Consider the following 15,292-nt stretch of genomic DNA (forward strand, 5'->3'; position numbering starts at 1 on the left):
TGAGCCGGGCAGGAGCCGTTTTCATTGGCTCCTGGCCCTGTCTTTCATGTAAGCAGCTCCCATTGGCTTACATGGGAAAACAGGGTCAGGAGCCAATGAGAGCGTCTCCTGACCCGCTCACATGACTCTTCCGTCATAGAGACGGAAGAGTCTGTATCCTGGGGGTCCCGACGAGCGGCGATGACGGCGGTTGCGGCGGTAAGGTGCGGCGATTCGTCGGGAATCTGCCGGGATTGGACCAGCGGTCTCTGGTCCTTAGGTGCCCGGAGACCGCTGGTCCGAAAGTGGTTAACATCTTATGTTCTTACTGCTTTCAAATATTGTGGTTAGTTTTAAGTAAATAAAAACTATGGTTTGGGGGTATATTAGGAAGCTGGAGCATAAAAAGGAAACTCACTAAAATATAGAGAGAAAATATAAATTTCACGTTGTGACCGTTAGATAGATGTAGCTGCCAACATACTCATTTTTACTCCAGAATTTCCAGCTGAGCATCACTGTGGAGATCAAGGCAGAAGTGTGTGATTTGGCCCTCTGCATTCCAATCCCAGCCAAGTAACATCTGCACTGAGTGTCTCCCACCAGTGCCTAACTCTGCTTTGGGACTTTGGATCGAAGAACATTGCTAGAATGAACATAATCTCTACCAGTAAAACGTGCTGAAGACCAGTGGCGATATGAACATAATTGCCTATTATCTAGATTTATCTTTTGTAATAAATGTTAAATCACTGTTTTTCTTATCAGACTATGAATTGAAGGTTATATTTTAACTCTTATATAATAACTATTTTATTACATAACACAGAGTTAGAAATACCCATATAAATAGCAGACAATATGATTCCATTACTGAGAAATGTAGTCTATTTCTGAGAAACAAACGACTTGTCATTATGATATGACTTGATGGTGCATAATGAGCTCAGTGACCTCAGGTGCTTAGCAACCTCAATATCTCTAAATAGAGACGTGATGTTCATCTTTCTGTTTATTTAAACTGAAAATGCCAGGGAATGAGATATTTGAATAACCCAAAATATGCTTTACATTACATACTGCTCATCATTGATAATGTTGAGTAAGGGTTGCATTTTAATCTAATATTCTAACGATTTATGCAGTAAGGCTTGTTTGCTTGCCATTTATAATTCAGCTAAGAATTCTTCTTTATCAAGCGTGGATGAAGATTCATAAGTGAAACCTTAGTTCTGAGTATATGTCTGAATTAAACATTAAAAAGTCAACGACAAACTATCTGCTTGAAATAAGTGGAGGATTTGTTGATTGGGACAAGTAATGAGCTGGTAAATCACACATAATTGGGACTTTTTGGTCCAGGTTCATTTAAAAGACACATATTTTTGTACTGTGGATAAGTGTAAGGGCCATTGCACACCATAAACTGCTAGCATAATCGCAAACGCTCAGTGCTTTTTGAAGTAATTTCTCAGAGCGATTATAGGCATGCCCCTGGCGATTTTCTAATCATGCCTAGTATTTTTTGGAGCGTTTTGGTGTTGGGCTGGAACTGATCAGCTTCTGTAACAAAAACGCTTGGAAGATCGCTCTGTTCTATCGCTTTTCAGAGCGATTTTCCACTTTCCTATAATTAACATTGAGGCTGAATCGCCTCAGAAAAGCGCAGAAATGCTTTTCAAAGTGCTGGCATTTTTAAAAGCGCTCAGAAGGGTTCTTGGTGTGCACTGGCCCTAACAAGTATTGGGTCCATTGCAATTCTTGCTAATACATAACAGAATAGCTGTCTCTCTTTTGGTGGATTTTAATAAATTGGGAAAACATCTAGTGGGCCTCACGATATGTGCACAATAAAACAAAAAAGGAAAATTCTTTAAAAACACAAACAAAACAAAAAACAAAATACTAACTAACTTATACAGTTGCCAGAATAAAAGCAATGAGCATCCACCACAGAGATAAAGGAGTTCCAGAGTATAGGGGCAGCATGACAGAAGGCTCTGGCTCTAAAGGTTTTGAGGTGGACTCTGGGGGTGACCAAGTTATTAGATCCTTTTGACCAAAGATTGTGGGAGATGTGATGCAGTTGAAAAAAATCCTTCAGGTATCCAGGGCCTAAATTGTGTAAAGATTTAAATGTTATTAGGCTCATCCTGAAGAGCATTCTCCAGTGTATGGCTAACCAATGGAGTGAGCAAAGGATCAGTGTCATGTGGCAATGGCGGGGTTGGTTTGTTAGCAGCCTTATTATAGCACCATTCTGTACTAATAGCAGATGGTGCAGGTCTTTATTTGGAAGGTTTGTATAGAGAGCACTGCAATAGTCCAGCCGTGAGGTGGTGAAGGCATGAACTAGAGTTAGCTGATTGGCAGTGGCTATATCCAGAGCTTGGCTAATAATAGCTGAACAAAGGAACCATTAGCCAATTACCAGGCCCTAAGTAAAACACCTGGCATCCCATAGCTGCAATTTCACATTAGGGTTTATTGAATGGCCAAAAGGCGGAGCTGTCGGCTAAAATAAGACACCGGAGTGAGAAATGATCACATGGTTATGACAAGTCAGTCGGACAGTTGCAAATAAATCATATATTGAGAATGATCACATTTCATCTAGGGGAGATTGAGAGTCTCCAATAAAGTTACTGTGAAAATTTTTTTAAAACTGAAACAGCAATAGTTATAAAAGACGACTCATATTCGCATGGATTTTTATTTTATTTAGAAGACTAGGAACCCTGTAATATTGTGCTATTGATTATTCGGTAGTGGCAGCATGTATGACTGTGAATAGAAAAAGTGATTTTGTATTGTTTCATTTTCCTAAATTACATTGTGAACTTGCGTAATATTCAAAATACTCACTTCATGAGATTGCATAAAATAAAATGTGGCAGAAGGTAACTTCCAACAAACACTTCCAACTGTCACAAATATATTTTGCAGCAATAATGTACTATAAATCTGTATCAGACTTGATCTTCCGTATTACAATAATATTTTATGTTTACTCAAGCCTAATACTGGCAAAATATTGTAATAATGTAACCGAGTATCACTCTAAAAATATGTGCCCTACGGCTCCAATAATTTGAATGGAATTATACAGCAATCAAATAAATGTGCATTAAGAGACTTCAAATCTAATTTAAAGACTAATTCATTTAATTAATCAGATGTCTGTTCATTTATGTGAGTCTGTATCAATTTATGGAAGTCCATCCAGTCACTGTGAAAAATGAATCCGTGGTAAAGATTATATTCATGTAGTCATAAATAGGATTTTGCGGGAATGTCTCTGTGTTTAATTAGCTTGCATTTTCTTTTTTGTGTACTGTAAAATCCCAATAAATTTAGTGCCCCTTTTAAGTTGCTCTATGCCTTTGAAACTGCGATAGTTTACCAGTTCCTTTTATTAAAGAGCAATTCACTGTTCTATGCTAATTGCAAAGTAAGCTGATAAGCAAAACTATACATATATTTAAAGCAAACGCTTCTGTAAAAATACTCTAAAGAGGTTCTGCACAAAGTCATCAGCCTATCTGATGCAACTTATAGAGGAACTTTAATACATGTTTGAACTTCATTCCAAGAAGCTGATACCCCCTTTCCCACAGGAAATCTTTATGTTTTCTTGAATCAGCAGAGGGATCTGTGTGGCTGATGTTGTGGTGAAGCCCCTCCCACAGTGTGATGTCATGACCATGGTCCTTACAGTTTGCTGTCTGTAAACCTCGTTACATTGTGAGAAATAACAGCTTTTTCCAACTGCAAAGCAGGCAAGGGGCTTGATTCACAAAAGAGTGTTAACCACCCTGGCATTCTATTAAATGTGCCAGGGTGGCTGCATTTTTTTTAAATGTTTTTTTTTTAAAATCATGTAGCTAGCCCGTTCTGAATGGGAATTCCTTTAGGGCTTCCCCCATCGCCATAGCGACGAATGGAATGACTCCATCAACGTCGTGACGTCACAGGGAGTCCCGATCCACCCCACAGCGCTGCCTGGCACTGATTGGCCAGGCTGCGCACGGGGTCTCAGGGGGAGGCCCTGTAACGCGGCGGGTAGCGGGCGCATCGGCGGCGATTGTCACCAACATGCAGCTAGCAAAGTGCTAGCTCCGTGTTTAAAAAAGAAATTTAAGAAAATCGGCCCAGTAGGCCTGAGCGGTGCCCTCCGGCGGTTATGGACGAGCTGAGGTCGTCCATACCGCCAAGGAGGCTAACTAATAGCACAGCCATTTAAAGTTTATGCCTGTGTGCTAAACAAAGGTTTGCGCGCGATCACGCAAATGAGCACATTATTGCGTGCAAACATTAGCGTAAGCCTTTGCACGTGCAAAGTTGTGCATGTGTCACTTCGCATGTTGACTGCATAGCACGGCCGTGCTTTCAGTTAACACTGTTTTGTGAATCAAGCCGAATAACTCCCTATCTCTGTGCATAGGACTCTCAGGAAACAAACATTTCTTACAGATCACCTGCCAGAACTAAAGATGTCACCCCTCAGTGAGATATTTCAGAATGTAAATCAGGAAGAGGAAAGATTTTACAATGGGCAAACACTGACTAAACAATCTAAAAATGAACATTGTAAAAAATAAGCAATTTTATTAATTACCGTATGTTATACACTATCACAAACTGGCATATGTAAGCATCTGATTGTCCAAGATTAAAATATCTGAACTGAGTGGGATTTGGAGACATATTTATTTCACTTTAAACAATGCCAAGTGTCTGGCTATCCTGACAATCCTCAGTTTCTAATACTAAGGCCTCTTTTCTACAAGCAACTGAAGGTGGGGAATTGCCCGTCAGCTGTTCCAGTCCACTAGTAACAGAAGCTTCTATTGGTGCAGGATTTTGTTAATTACTATGGCAGCAGTAGGGGATCCATGAAAATGGCTGCAGGTGGAGCAAACCTGTCTCAGTAAGTCGTTCAATCCTGGGTATGTACGGAGCAACTGCTTCGCCTCTAGGTTCAAGACATAAGCAAAGTACGGTACATGTGTATATTGTCCATGCACAATGCAACAAGAAAGTTGACCCCATTAACGCACACCACATTACCAAATGGGAGCCAGGAGGGCATCTGCCAAGCCTCAACCTCTTTTTTGCAAAGTGGACAAGACTTCTCTGATGGAGACACTTTTCTCTGCCAAGGACACTAGTCTTGAGCGAATAGTATTGGTGGGGCCAGTTGAACACATTTTTCTCCACTGTTGACCTTTCAGGAGGAGTGTCTAAAAGGGAGGGATGCTGGTATAAGGAATAGAGAAGGAGGAGGCAGAAGAGTGGGGAGGCCCATGCTTTCCCACCACCCCATTCAGTGGGGGTGGCAGGTGCTGTAAAGCCTCTTGCAGACTAGCACCCACTGAGCGTGTAAGGTCACCCAGTGAGCGGCAAAGGACAGGTAGCATCACACTCCAAAAACCTCTTATGACTAACAAATATAGAGTAAAAAAAAGTTTTTCAATATACCCTTACATTAGCAGCTCCTCCCATCTCATCACAGCTCTCTGTGATGCTGCAAATATACAGAACAGGAAAGCAGAGCCAGAAGGGGGAAGGCTTGGGCTTGAAAAGACATCAGATAAGACAGACTCAGCTATAATGATTCCTGAGCAAAGCCAGACTGAATGCTCAGTCTGGGATTTATCAGGGCTAATAACAAGCCGGCTGGGTGAAGGATGAAACAGAGAGCAGGGTAGGTGTTTTCTCTAATGTTCCTACTGATATGATATACCGTATATGGTGAAATACATGAGGGTGCTTTGTCTCTGGTACACTTTAATGGCTGTTATATCCCCTGTAATATGAGGGCTGAATTTCTGTTTATTGTCATCTTGGAGCAAGAATACTGGATTCATGGTTATGTCCTACTATCATGATATTGTATTACATATGTATTGTTTATGATGTTGATAGGTTATCATCTAGACCAGTAATTGCCACAATTGATTAGTGCTTATGCATCTCATGCCTTAGCAGGTAAAATGTAAAATTGCAGTTTCTGCTTTTGGCGTAATCTGTACATCAATAAGATTCCTAGAAAGGGTAAATCATTTCACCATGCAGTAATTAAAATGAATTAAACTCAAACCAAAGAGGAAATCTTATTTATGCTTGTAATAGTTTTCTCTAAAGGTAATTATGGATAGATAGGAAAAAATATATATGTGAAATCTTCAGAATGTGTGTATGCATTAATTAATATTTAATGGCGACAGTATTATTCTACTAAAGCTATTGTGCTGAACTTCATTTCACATAAACTATCTTGTGATAATATATTGGTGTAATTAGGAAGAATACAAGAATTGTTTTAGACATAAATATGTAACAAAACAAATATACTGAAAATGTATTGGCTGTCATCCACTTTCTTCTACTGAAAGTGAATGGACTATACGTTAGATTTATCTAGCAATTTTACACTAGAATCTGATGCTTATCTACTGTATATCTGGTTTGCGAAGCATTTTCTGTGATGGTGCAATACGCTGTTATGTTATTTACTGTAATGGTAATACTGCCATATGGAGGACTGTTCATTTTCAGGCAATGCTTTTTCTAGTGGGTAGAAAGATTTGTGAATTAAATTTCCCTGCAATGCTAAATACATTGCATAGTGTGGCCATATTGTGATAGGGAGATCAATAAATCTAGTAACATTATGATGAACCATTTCATGTAATTTGCACGATTTACTGAAATTGGATTCTAACTTTAAACCTTAATAGCATTGGTTCAGTTAGCTGGGGCACTAATAAAGAATTGAGGTCTTTGTTACTATAACACATCCGTACACAAGAAATCACTAGCTACAGCTAGTGGAGGATACATCCAAAAGTGGGCCCCTATGCAGAACAAGTGCAGTGGAAGCCATGCAGAATGCTACATATGCTTCTACAAAAATGGGCCCATAACAATACATTATCAGCATAGTCAAATACTTCACCATACAGTGTCGGTCTGAGAGGTGGAAAAGCTGAGTAAATCCACCTGCTGGCCAAGCAGCAGAAACCCTGTGTTATCACTCCCAATAGAAACCTGCAGCAAGTTTTCACTGCGAGCAGCAACACCTTATTACTGCTGCTTGGCCAGCAAGTGAATTTCTTCAGCTTTCCCATCTCTCAGTCCAACACTGTCACCATATTTCTTCCAGATTCAGGGTGAACTAGGCTGGGCTGATTAGCCATTAATTTCCCACCTGATCAGTTCTTTTGGGGGGGGGGGGGGGGGGGGGAACAGCAAAATACTTTTGTGGATCTCTTTGTTCACCTGCGCATCTGTCTCAGGAAGAACACAAAATCCCAAAGTAAATGAAAAAGGCAGTGAAAGATGAGCGAAATCTGCGACATATATGCACATCATCATTAACTTTACCAGACTCTCCTCTTCTTGCATCTTGAGACTTTGTCCTTGTTCCTTCTTTATGCTGACATATACAAGACATATAAAGCGCAGTTTGGGTCACTTACTAGAAGCAGGTGCTGCAAGGGAGATCTGTACATTGAACTGCTCATTGTCCTCTTGCGATACAGCTGAACAGGCATACAAGCACCCCCCCCCCCCTTCCCAACACGATCAAACACAGCACTATATAGTATGGTGGATGAGTGTGCGGTAAAATGTGATGGGTTTGTACAATATCTCTGTCCAGAGGACTGTTACCTGTATACGTATTGAGAGCTGCTGGGCATAATGACTATACAGTCACAGCTGGCTTATGAAGCAATTTGTTAATAACTGTTTTTGTTTTTATTATATTTTTTTAATTTAGGTGCTAAAGTTAGTATTTCTGCAATTCCCACAAGGATAATTGATCTGTCACATTTGATATTTTGATAATAAACTTGTATTCCTTGCTTACTAGCCTAGGAGCTTTATGTGTTTGTACCACCATGACATCTGCCTAAATCCAAGCACACCTGCCTGCCCCCTATCATGATCTCAGCCTGATTCCATCTGCATCTCTCTTCACATCAAAGACTACAGTACCTACTCTGCCAGTTCTCTGGTGGAGCAAAAGTAGTAGTTACCAAATCAATGTCATCCTTTGGCCATTAGGGCTTCTGGCCCATCATCCCTTGCATGGTGCTCTAGTAAATGCTGGGGAGCCACCAGTACTCTGTACCTTGGTATTGTCCATGTCATCCACCAATGGTCAACTAAAATATACTCTGAACTATGAATTTCTTAATATTCAGACATCTGATTATAGGTACTGCTCCACTCCAAAATGCCAGGCAGGAAAATCTGTCCATACCTCAACCCAGTTCAGTCCCAAATGTTATATTTTTCTTTAGTATATTCTGATAATCTACTGTATTAAATGCCTCCTCCTTTAAAAAAATTCATGGATGAATGCATACAAACACAATAAGCACTTTGTGAAGCATTTTAAAATACTTTGTATAAATGAAACATTCGTATTCTAGCTATTACCATCTCAATGTTTTTAGTTTCTTATCTGCCTTCAGGATATTTGAATGTGTTGTTAACTTAGCTGAATTGTCAATGAACTATTTGGACATTTAAGGGCACCAGCTCAATAAACTTGTAAAATAGAAGCATCAGAATTATTGACACCTCATTTAGAATTTGATTGGACTCCTTACACCTTAAACATTTAAGTGGTTTTAGCACTCCATAATTATGCAAGAAATGCAAGAAGGAGATTACTCCTTGCCAGTTTTGGCACATTGCGCTCGTACTTCTGAACACATGTAGCCAAGACATTACAGATCTCTGCAAAGCTGCTAATTCTCATTTGTCTTCATTTGTTGACTTGTGTCTCATCTGAGTCAACAGCCAACTTAAATGAGCCAACACTGGCACTGACTACAGTTATTAATATGCATCTTTTCACAGAATCACGAAGTATGTGTGAGTAATCAGGCTCTGTTTAAGTTCTACAAACTATCAGTAGTTTAAAAAAATAGTACTGGTAATAAGCTTGTTATAATTAATGACCCTTTATCTCCTATCATAATAGCCACACAAAACAATGCCACACAAGAACACTAAGATCCATTGGGTAGTGGGTAGGATGGAGGTGCCCAATGTGTGTTCTAATTTAGTGTTTTAAAATATAAATGAAAATAAAAACAAGAGAGGAAATAGCCTACCTCTCCAGAATATATAGACTCTAGTTCAACTGGAAACATTTTATTCAAAAAGCAATCTGACAACGCATTTCACGGGTCATGGCCTGCTTCTTCAGATCAATACAAAATGCCCTGATAGCATAGGGGATGGAGTGTAGGCGCCTCGATCCATAGTGCCTGATGCACGTAACTGCGGTAATATTGCCATGCACAGATAGCACACGGAAATATTACTCTTACCTCCGCCAGCAAGTGCAGCGAGTTACACTATTAGCGTGACCTGCGGTACTCAAGTAGCATGTTGCTACAGTAATGCACATTACTACTGAGCATTACCATTAGTAAAGTAATGGCAGATAATCAAAGGCACTTTAAATAATTAAAAAACAGCACTTATATGTCATGTAGTTCATGTGTACAATAATAACAACCTTTTTTATTTAAGTACTAGTACTTTATTTAAGTACTACTTCAATTTGTGATAGACAGTTGCAAAAACAGAAGCATACAATATATGAACTGTATAATGACAGTTCATTTTTATTTAGGGGAACAGCACTGTATGTCTTTCCAATTAATGCATTGGAAGCTTACAAGTGTGTCAGATTAGCACTCCCACTGACCCCAAGTCTTTCTGACTCACAGCTGCTGCCCCCTTGATACAATTATGTCAGAGCCTAGCACTGACAGCTCATGCATGCTAGGAAAGTATCGTTCCTGAAGGATTATGCTCAACAAGAGTACCCATGGAGGGAATAGCATACAATTCCACCTCCTACACTTTTGTCTAAGAAATATTATCAAAATGCCTTGAAAAAATGCTTTATCTAAATCCATGATTTTATAAAGTCAATGAGAATATGAATGGATTAAACCCCCTTTCAATGGTAACCAGAGTGAGCTATTGTTAATTACTACTTGAGTGTATAATAACCTCAGCTGGTCCAGGCTAATGAATTATAAAGCTGACACTTCCTTTAAAAGACAAGACACAGAACCTTTAAAGAGATACTGAAGTCTCATAAAAATCATCTTTTTATTTCAAACATTTCTTTAACATGATAACCCTAACTAAAACGATGCATCCCTGCGGCTGAAATCTAACTAAATCCCCCCTAACTCCCCTCCTCTCCCCCGCAAAATCCATGACTTTCTTGGTCATGGATTTTGCTGCTGGAGGAGGCAGAGCTTTCAGCCGCAGCTTTGCTTCCTTACGCGTCAATCAGTGTGTATCTCCGCCTCTCCCCCGCCCCTCTCAGTGAAGAAAGACTGAGGGGGGCTGGCGGAGGCAGCGATCCGGCACTGATAGACGCGTGTAGAGGCAGAGCTGTAGCTGAAAGCTCTGCCTCTTACGGAAGTACGGCCCGGATGGCCCCCGGGGAGTTTGGGGGGATTTAGTTAGATTATAGCCACGGGGATGCAGCGTTTTAGTTAGGGCTATCATGTTAAAGACAATTTAAAAAAAAAAAAAGATGATTTTTATGAGATTTCAGAGTCTCTTTAAATCATGCTTTTCTCCTGGGAGCACCAGAGCTGAAGCCACTGGGGCACGCTCTATAGGCGGTAGCAGTGTTAGGGAGTCTTGCTCAAGGTCTCCTACTGAATAGGTGCTGGCTTACCGAACAGGAAGAGCCAAGGTTGGAATCCTGGTCTCCTGTGTCAGAGGCAGGGCCCATAACCATTACACTATCCAGCCACTTAATTATCTCATTATTCATAGAAGTAATCCAATTGGCAATGATTTGGGACCACCACTTAAGCCCTTTATCAAGCCAAAATGTGCTCAGTGACAGAAAATTCTCAGAAATAACAACGATAATAAATAAAAAGGGTGAATCATAAAAACCAACCATCCTGAAGTAACCCTGAAGTGTGCTCAATTATGTGAAGAGGACCGTCATATACAATGCCGTGGTATGCTGTAACCTTGTTGCCTGGTTGATAGTGATATGTGCATGTGTGTCATGGAAAGCTATCATCAATATGTTTCAGAGTAATGGAAAGATAACCATGGTTGAGATTTTAATGGCTCATAAGCTATCCTGCAGCTATACCCTGTGCATTAACTGTAGCACTGACTACTCACTAAAGATCTACCCTATAAAGACTTGTGCAACCGAAGTCCACTATTTGATTATTCTGTATGATCCATTTGAATCTCAACATCAAAGCGACAATAACATTTTCTATAGATCATAACTGATCCAAATATCACAGCTGAAAGCTTTTAAAACAGGACCATGTTGGCTAAACTGAATAAATAAATTAAGGCTGCTTTTATGGAATCTAAGTATAAATATTATATGTGTTACAAAAACTTAGACTGGTAGTAGCAATAGAGTGTTGTACCCTGTTAGCCATCAGTAAAAGCAAAAAGTTTTGAATTAGGATCATACAGCCGACAGCTTACTCTTATTCTTTTAAAGAGGAACTGTAGATACAAAATAAACACATTGCCCTCAATTCACTAAGCTTATCTTCTGTCTTTAATACCGTTTCTAGAGTGATCACCATGGTGATGAGGCATGTAGTATTCAGGAAACATTTTACCTCAGGCAAACCTAAAGTTAACTCTTCTGCCTTTAAGTTAACTCTTCAATCCTTAAAATAACTCCAGAGTTAAAGATAGGATGTTTATTAACTGCGTGTGAAAATAACTACAGAGGAGGTAAATTAACTACAGAGGAGGTAACTTAAGGAATGAAGAGATAAGATAACTCTCTTACTGTGTGGGGGTACGTTTTCTCTTGATTCAATAAAAATAACTCGCACACCATGCAAAAGATTGTTGCAAAAAGATTATGTATTACAAAATGATCATAGCAGCGAATAACAATTAGTTACATTAGACATTACATCACAGAAAATGACAGTGACACTAGAACTCTGGAGTCAATGCATAGTATCAAACATAATAATGCATATCAAGCATTGGGCAGACTAGATGTGTACATAACAACAATCAAGCTGAACAGCACATGAGCATAAGAGCAACATCAGCCCTGGGGCTTTTAAGACAATAACAAAGTCACTGCATCAACTCCATAATATGGATATACCCTGACAGCGCGCTGTTTCGGTATCACCCTTCGTCAGAGGGTATATGCCAGTCTGCTCCCTCCAGTCGCTACACAAGAAATGTGCCAGTATCAAGTTTTAAATACCTGCTTCAATAGAACGCCCGTCCTGGACACCTGGGCGCGCCCATCTGACGCTCAGGAGGCTGTGCGGCGATCGCCGCACTCCGCCTGGCGTCACTTCCGCTCCCAGGCACCCTCGCTCTCAGCCCAGCCAACCATACAGGGGTGGTAAGCCATCCCCAACATGGCCGCCGCGCATGCGCGAGCGGGAGCCCTGGGTCGGGACATCGCGGCAAAGTGGATACAGCAAAAACAAACTAGCAGGTGAAACAGTTAAAGAGCGATGTCCAGTCCACAAACGGGTCTTGATCATAATTGTAGTCTGGTGTCCAGGAAACAGGGCTTCTTAATCAAGGAATGACATAATATCTAGGGAGAATAGTAAAAACAGTAATTAGTAGCTGTACACAGAGCAGCACCTCATCTATACAACTGTTAAAGGGGAAGGATCATATAAAATCAATTTGGTTAGAAACTAGAAACGTGTAGAAGTCATCAATACGAGACCAATCAAGGGTCAGCCAATGGCCTAGCTCCTATCTCAAAAAAGGTGATAGGTCCACCTCCTCATTCATACCCCTTGGTACTTTACTATTAAGCTTGTAGATCCAATATAGTTCTCTTTGTAGCAATTTCTGCTCCAGGTCACCTCCCCTAAATGATGGCGTCACCTCCTCTATCACCCTAAACCTCAGTTGTGTCACATTGTGTCCCGCCTCTAGAAAATGTCGTGCTACTGGAGAATCAATCTCTCCGCAGCGTATATTGCTGCGGTGCTCACTAATCCGGGTTCTAACATCTCTGGTCGTCTGCCCCACATATAACTTCCCACATGGACAAAAGAGACAGTACACCACATTCTTAGTTGAACAATTAGCAAAGCCTCTTAGTGTAAACCGTTCCCCTGAAAAAGGATGTGGAAAGGAAGGTCCCCTCTGAACATAGCTACATTGGGCACAATGGCCACAAGGAAACATACCAGTTGGTCTGGGTAAGCTACTGAGCCAGTTGTCTTGGCTTCGAGCCGGGGTGCTGATGTTCCTAGCATGTACCAAGGAGTCACGTAAGTTCCTAGAACGTCGAAATGCACATATAGGTTGGTCACGGAATACCTCAGCCACAGCTGGATCACTATGCAGAATGTGCCAGTGTTTCCTGACAATATCACGGGCCTGGAGAGATAAGGGAGAATATGTTAGAACCATGGGGATACGTGAGGTCCGTACCCTGAGATTACTGGTGAGTAAGGATGAACGCTCTCTACTGGCAGCCCTGTCCAGAGCCTGCTCAAGAACCTTGGTGTCATAACCCCTCTGTTTAAAATTAGCAAACATGACCCCAGCTTCCTGAAAAAAAGCTTCATCAGTGGATGAGATCCGTCGCAACCGCAGGAACTGACTATAGGGGAGACCCTTTTTGAGTCTCTGTGGGTGATAACTAGTGGCCTGTAGATAGGTATTTTTGTCTGTAGGTTTCCTGTATGGAGCTGTTTGTAACTGTCCCTCCTGGATAGAAACCAGGACATCTAAAAAATGAACCTGTGTTGGACTGTAGTCTAGGCTAAAGGTGATCGTGGGGAGTGAACAATCAAGGTCACGCTTGAATGTCAACAATGCATCCTCAGGGCCAGACCAAATCAGGAACACGTCATCAATGTACCTGAGCCAGCATAAAGCATGACTCAGGAACAGAGGGTGCGTATAGACATACCTATCCTCAAAGGCCTCCATGAACAGGTTTGCGTAACTGGGGGCCACATTACTTCCCATAGCAGTGCCTTGCTGCTGTTGGAAAAAATGATCTTCAAATCGGAAGTAGTTTCTGGTCAAAACCAATTCCAATAGGGTCAGGAGGAAGTCACTCAACGAGGGGGACAAATTCATTTTGGCCAGGTTAGTCCGAATCACTGAAATGCCAGCAGAGTGGGGGATAGAAGTGTACAGGCTAGTGACGTCCATTGTGCACAAAAGAACAGAAGAGTGAAGGGACCCATAACCCACAAGTTTAGATAAGAAATCAGTTGTGTCAAGCAGAAAAGACCGCATGCATGAGACCCTAGGACGTAGAACCTGGTCCAGCAGAATAGCCAAAGGTTGGAAAACAGAATTAGTACCCGCCACAATAGGTCTCCCAGGAGGGTGGACAAATGTCTTGTGTATTTTGGGAAGAACATAAAAAAGGGGAGTAAGAGGAAATGGAGTCAAAAGGAAATTGTGTAGCTGCTTGGAAATAATGCCCACCTGAAAGGCACGTGTAGTCACTCCATCGATCTCACGTTTAATCAAGGAGGTTGGGTCCCCTGAAAGTCGTAAATAAACATTGACATCACTCAGTTGTCTTAATACTTCCTGTCGATAGTCCAAACTATTCATAACCACCGTGGCTCCGCCTTTGTCGGCAGGCTTAATCACCACCCCTGGATCAGAACAAAGTGAATGAAGCGCTTGTCGTTCCTGGAACGATAAATTAGAATGGGGGTGATGACGTGGCCCGCCAACATCGCGGAGGTCACGCTGGACAAGATTGATAAAGGTCTCCACTGAGTGGCATGTAGTAGGTGGTGACCACTTACTTTTGGCCCTGCACATCGTTAGATCGACTTCTGGTGGGAATGGATGATCGGTCGAGGATGATTGGCTGGTGTAGGACTGGTTAGCAAAAAAGGCTTTAATGCGCAAAGTCCTAAAAAAATTAAAGAGGTCACAGTCAAGCTCAAGTGAACTACCTGAGTGTGTAGGGACAAAACCTAGGCCCCGCCCCAATACCTTTTTCTCAAGATCTGTAAGAGTTCGGTCGGACAAGTTAACCACTAGTTCCTCGGCTGCGTCTGGCTCCTGGTTATCCTCACTTCGCCTATGCTGCCTCCTACCCCGCCGCGTCCTCTTCCTCTTCCTCCTCGTCCCCTCGTTAGAGACCCTAAAAAACGGTCGTTGGAACCTGATGTCCCCTCCCCTGAACTACTGTCGGAGGGAGGATTGGTACCTGTCAGGGTATATCCATATTATGGAGTTGATGCAGTGACTTTGTTATTGTCTTAAAAGCCCCAGGGCTGATGTTGCT

General features: G+C 41.4%; 1 pseudogene; it reads right to left on the reverse strand.

Moving 5' to 3' along the window:
• The window catches only part of LOC137535075 (uncharacterized), a 65,188-nt pseudogene extending 50,368 nt beyond the window's left edge, over positions 1-14,820 (reverse strand).
• Positions 14,821-15,292: the final 472 nt, after the last annotated feature.

The sequence above is a fragment of the Hyperolius riggenbachi genome, chromosome 1 (assembly GCF_040937935.1).
Source record: "Hyperolius riggenbachi isolate aHypRig1 chromosome 1, aHypRig1.pri, whole genome shotgun sequence".
NCBI classification, from domain to species: Eukaryota; Metazoa; Chordata; class Amphibia; order Anura; family Hyperoliidae; genus Hyperolius; species Hyperolius riggenbachi.